At 50.5% G+C, this 6,000-nt stretch overlaps 1 protein-coding gene across 2 annotated transcripts in view; it reads left to right on the top strand.

Annotated features, from left to right (window-relative positions):
• Window positions 1-339: 339 nt before the first annotated feature.
• Window positions 340-6,000, top strand: part of LOC147097294 (GRAM domain-containing protein 2A-like) — a 96,280-nt gene continuing 90,619 nt past the window's right edge. Inside the window, exon 1 of one of the 2 annotated variants that reach the window (XM_085972131.1) lies at window positions 340-956. The gene's annotated coding sequence lies outside the window, so the exon portion shown is untranslated. The remainder of the gene's footprint in view (window positions 957-6,000) is intronic. The other variant, XM_085972129.1, reaches the window with a different exon arrangement.

Below are 6,000 nucleotides of genomic sequence, written 5' to 3'. Positions count from 1 at the left end.
CTCCCACAAACAGCAATGTGATAATGATCAGATCATCTGTTTTTGTTATGTTGGTTGAGGGATAAATATTGGCCAGGACACTGGGGAGAACTCCCCCCTACTCTTCTTCGAAATAGTGCCATGGGATCATTTATGTCCACCTGAGAGAGCAGACTGGGGCCTCGGTTTAACGTCTCATCCGAAAGACGGCACCTCCGACAGTGTGGCACTCTCAGCACTGCACTGAAGTGTCAGCCTAGCTTTAATGTGCTCAAGTCCCTGGAGTGGGATTTAAACCCACAATGTTTTGACTCAGAGGTGAGCATGCCAGGGCTGAAAGTGAAACAACGCCACAGTGCAACAGAGAGCTGCTCAATGGTGGCAGTGTGACGATCTGGAGACATTAATATCCTTCTGGTTGTCCGTCAGCCGAACCAAGCTGCTCGGGGCTGGCTGTGCAACCATGCAAAGACATTTAGCATCAGCCCAAGATTCTGTCAGTGTAATTGATGCTACTCAATCCTGACGGGGTGCCAGAGATCGGATCAGCATCTCGCAGCAACATGCCAGTGTGAAGTCTTTGAGAAACGGAGGATTGCTCTTTCAAGGGTGCAACAAGAAGCGCGTTGCTATTTTTTTTTACTGAATTGTAACAGCACAAGATTGTTCGATGCAAAGTGCTGTCTACTTTATTTTTTACAGATGGGGCCTTTGTGCGCAAGCTGTGAGAGTTTGTGTTGTTTTGTATAATCGTGTTCTTGATACAATGCTGACCACAGACCGGGGTTTTTTTTGCGCTATTTCCTGCTCCCCTTGAAGCAAGTGACTTAAAAACATCTTTGGATTCAGTGCTCAGAGTCTGCTGAGGGCGTGTGTGCAGCACTGAGAGGCTTGCAGATACATGGGGCTCCTTACCTCAACCAGGAGCGACTGAACAACTGTTCCACACGTTGTTCATGAGGAGCAGCGTGGCACAGGTAAAGGGACATTCCTTATAAACTCCTACTGCTTGCTCGCTGATCTGGACTCAGAAATATTACAGCCAAGTGGTCAAGGGGGTCACAATCAGATGCTGGTGGGATGGTCTGAGATGTGTCGCCTTTAGGGTGTTGTCATAGATACTGAGCCCTCACTCTACCTCGGGACAATGTAAGGGGGGTGTTGGGGGGTTTACTCACTTCAAGCTCCTCAGGTGGGACCCTCACCCAGTGCGGCTGCAACTCCGGGGGTGGGTGTGCTCGATTCCTCGGCCACAATCTTCTTCTTAGGCAGTTCCTCGGAACCGAGGATGGATTGCTTCCACACTAAAAATTAGTTCGCAGGTGACCGATGAGTCCAATGCGGGACCTGCAGTCTCTGTCACAGGTGGGGCAGACGGTGGTTGAAGGGGCGGGTGGGCGGGGTGCTTGGGTTGACGTGCGCTCCTTGCGCTGCCTGCGCTTGGCTTCCGCTTGCTCCCGGCGAAGAGACTCGAGGTGTTCGGCACCTTCCCAGATGCTTCTCCTCCACTTTGGTTGGAAGGTCGCGCCGGAGCGCGTCTGAACTTCCGATGTGCGGTCACGACGGGTGAGACTCATCCGCTGGGAGCTCAAAGTCGGAAAGTGACCCGTATAGTGCATTTAATATTTTATAATATTAACACGTACATGGTGATCATTGCATTTCAGTCTACTGTATATTAAATAGCATCTGTGATATATGGTTTATAGCAATTCTATAATGTACGCTATATTATCACACAACCTGTCACAATTTAGTGTCAGCCATGGGTAGCACACTCACCTCTGAGTCAGAAGGTTGTGGGCTCAAGTCCCACTCCGGAGACTTGAGCACAAAAAGCTAGGCTGACACTCCAGTGCAGTGCTGAGTGAGTGTTACATTGTCGGAGGTGCCGTCTTTTGGATGAGACGTTAAAATCGAGGTCCCGCCTGTCCTCTCGGATGGACGTAAAAGATCCCATGGCACTATTTCAAAGAAGAGCAGGGGAGTTATCCCCGGTGTCCTGGCCAACATTTATCCCTCAACCAACATAACAAAAAAACAGATTATCCGGTCATTGTCACATTGCTGTTTGTGGGAGCTTGCTGTGCGCAAATTGGCTGCTGCATTTCCCACATTTCAACAGTGACTACACTCCAAAAAGTACTTCTTTGGCTGTAAAGCACTTTGAGACATCCAGTGGTCATGAAAGGCGCTATAGAAATGCAAGTCTTTTTTTTTTCTTTTAACGTAGAGCAATGTATGGTATAACACATACTGAAGAATATTATTTCTTTAATGTTGCATAGTGCATTATTATGCAGTATATTATCAATTTTCATTTGTGACGTATAATAGAATCTATAATATTTACAATATGTAGTCAATAGAGTACAGAGTGTACCTGACAATTATGGAAAGCATCAAGTCTTTGTCACACAGCAGTTGACTTGCTGGCTTTATTTAGGTTCTTGTTTCCCAATTTATCACGTGGGGTCTTAGTAGAGGATAAAGCTATGACATGCTGTGTGATACTGAGTGATCTGGCCCCCCAGCGCTTCAGTGAGCGGAGTGTACATTGTGCAGTTGGTACACTGAAGGGTCACTGGTCAAAGTGTTTCTTGCGTCATCTTCAATAAATGGAAATACTAAATAATTGGAACTAGTGTTAACGGTTGAAGGGAGGGCAGTTCAAAGGTTGATGTGATCAGATGTGTTTGTGTGTGGGTCGTTTAACCTGTCACACGGTTCCTGGAATGAAAAATGCAAGTTTCAGGATGAATCAGAGAACATGTGGTATAATTTACCACACTCCACAGTGAAAACAACAGTAAACTGCCACTTCCTATGGGCTATTTAACTTCACAGGGTGAACTTGTGAGATAAGGCTCTAGAACCAACCCTGGCTCGCTGGGATTAACTTTATCTGCTGGAAAATCAGGAGCTTCCCATCCGGCTCAAATTCCTGTCACACGTGGCTCTGCACCAGGAGCGGCGTCTCACAAAATTTACCTTCACTAATGTAGACCGACCAGTCATTTTATTGAAGGTCAGCTGTTGCTGAATAATTCTACTGAAAAATGTAGTGTTGGAGCACTGTTTTAAAAGAACAGGTCACATTTTCAGAACCCTTTTAAAAGAGGTCTAAACCATTGGGGGGACCCTTTAGAAAGAGGGTGTTGTGATGAAATATGCCATTCATCAGGCACTCTGTATTCTCTGTGTTTGATTGTGCCTGTGACTGTGACAAGCAGGGGAGTTTAGTTTCAGTTTCATTTCCTTACCTGTATTGTATTGTGTGTAGGGCTCCGCCCATACCTGGCCCCTATTTAAGCAGGCCCCAGCGTGTCTCACAGGCAGTACAGCAGATCTCTGGATGAGAGACACTTCTCCACTGTGTATTACTTTCTGAGTTAATAAAAGCCTTGCTTTGCTCCGTTAACGTTGAGTCTCGGATTCATTGAGGCACATCAATTTTATTAACTCAATTTTCAACGCAATGGATCAACTCTTGAAACCCGAACATTTGGATTTGGACCCGCATGCTTCGGACGCATCGGCACAATTCGGACACTGGTTTAAGTGTATGGAATTCTTCCTGAACAATTCCGCAGCCATCACAGACACTACGGACGCTGAAAGTATGAAACTCGGAATCCTGCGGAATTGGGTAAGCCACCGGGTTTACCCCCTCATCCAAGACGCCGACACGTACCCGGCCGCCTGCGACATCCTAAAGGCGCATTACCAGCAGCCTACGAACGAGGTGTACGCTAGGCATCTGCTCGCTACTCGCACACAGCGACCTGGGGAATCGCTGGATGAGTTCCTAGTCACCCTGAAAACGCTTGGCAAAGACTGCAAGTGCCAAGATGTAAAAGCCGCAGTGTACACTGACGAGCTTGTTCGTGATGCCTTTATCACAGGCCTCAGCTCCACTTACATCCGGCAGAGACTACTGGAAAAAACGGGATTGGACCTGAAACAGGCTGTGGACACAGCGCGATCCCTGGATGTGGCCCAGAGAAACTCGGACGCCTACTCTTCAGCCCGCGCCGCCCACGCCACCATCTTGGAAGGCATCTTCCCCGCCCGGCAGCCCGACACCGTCGGGACCCCGCTCTCCCCCCAGAAGCCCTACGACAGCCGCGATACGTCGGGGCCCCAACTGCTACTTCTGCGGGCAGCCGAAGCACACCAGAAACCTGTGCCCGGCGAAAGGCACCACCTGCTTTAAGTGCGGTAAGAAGGGGCACTTCGGGAAGGTGTGTCGAGGGAACCCCGCTGGAAAACCCGCCACCGCCGCGTGTGTGCCGTGGGAGCGGCCATCTTGGACGCCATCTTGCCCGACCTCGTGGGGTCCGCCATCTTGTGAGCAGACAGCGTGGACGCCATCTTGTCTCGATCAGGGCCCTACAGTGGCATCGGTCACAGTGGACCAGACCAGACCGCACCCGCTATCCAAATCAATGGTGGACATCGAGGTAAACGGGTGCGGGGTTAAATGTTTAATTGACAGTGGAAGCACAGAGAGTTTTATCCACCCTGAACTAGCACAACAACTCTCTCTAACGGTGGTCCCTGCTCGGGGCACCATCTCTATGGCTGATAAAACCCAGACTTCGACCATTATGGGTTACTGCGCGGTACAATTGTCCGTTAACGGAACTGTATACGATAATTTTAAATTACTAATCATGAAGAGTCTATGTGCGAGCGTGATCTTGGGCCTGGATTTCCAGTGCCACCACCAAAGCATCACGCTCAATTACGGTGGGTCCCAGCCGCCCCTCACAGTGTGCGGTCTGGCTACCCTGAAGGTAAAGCCGCCTTCGCTATTCGCGAACCTTACTCCCAACTGCCGGCCAATAGCGACCAAAAGCAGGAGGTACAGCTGGGAGGACAGGCGGTTTATCGCGACCGAGGTGGACAGACTGCTGAGGGAGCGCGTTATTGAACGCAGCAACAGCCCGTGGTGCGCCCAAGTGGTGGTGGTGAGGGGTAGCGAGAAGAAACGGATGGTGATCGACTATAGCCAAACGATCAACATGTACACCCAACTAGACGCCTACCCGCTACCCCGCATATCAGAAATGGTGAACCAAATTGCCCAATACCGGGTGTTCTCCACCACCGACCTCAAGTCAGCGTACCACCAGCTCCCTATCAGACCAGAGGACCGCCCGTACACTGCCTTCGAGGCGAACGGACGCCTCTACCAATTCCTCAGAGTCCCCTTTGGGGTGACGAATGGGGTCTCGGTCTTCCAGAGGGAGATGGACCGCATGGTTGATGACCACCACTTGCAGGCAACCTTCCCCTACCTCGACAACGTCACCATCTGCGGTCACAACCAGCAGGATCACGACTCGAACCTCGAGAGGTTCCTGAAAACCACACAAAAACTCAACCTCACTTACAACGAGGACAAGTGCGTTTTCAACACCACGCGCCTCTGCATACTAGGCAGCGTGGTGGAGAATGGGGAAATCGGACCAGACCCCGACCGATTGCGCCCCCTACGGGAGCTGCCCCTGCCCAACACTCCCAAAGCCCTGAAAAGGTGCCTGGGGTTATTTTCTTATTATGTCCAATGGGTCCCCAACTACTCCGACAAAGCCCGCCCCCTCTTGAAAGCATCCTCTTTTCCGCTCTCTGCTGAGGCCCACGCCACCTTCAAAAGCATTAAGCGGGATATTGAGCGGGCCACGCTACAGGCAGTGGACGAGAACACTCCCTTTCAAGTGGAAAGTGATGCGTCTGACTTTGCCTTGGCGGCCACCCTCAACCAGGCGGGACGGCCCATAGCTTTCTTCTCGAGGACCCTCCAAGGGCCCGAGATCAGACACTCCTCCGTGGAAAAGGAGGCCCAAGCCATCGTGGAGGCAGTGCGCCACTGGCGCCACTACCTAGCCGGCAAACGCTTCACCCTACTTACCGACCAGCGGTCGGTAGCGTTTATGTTTAATAATAAACAGACGGGGAAGATTAAAAATGATAAGATTCTCAGGTGGCGGATCGAGCTCTCCACCTTCGAGTATG

The sequence above is a fragment of the Somniosus microcephalus genome, chromosome 32 (assembly GCF_052327205.1).
Source record: "Somniosus microcephalus isolate GS21.2 chromosome 32, FLI_Smic_1.0, whole genome shotgun sequence".
NCBI classification, from domain to species: Eukaryota; Metazoa; Chordata; class Chondrichthyes; order Squaliformes; family Somniosidae; genus Somniosus; species Somniosus microcephalus.
The sequence above is the reverse complement of the archived record's forward strand: the minus strand, read 5'-3'. Positions and strand labels throughout refer to the sequence as shown.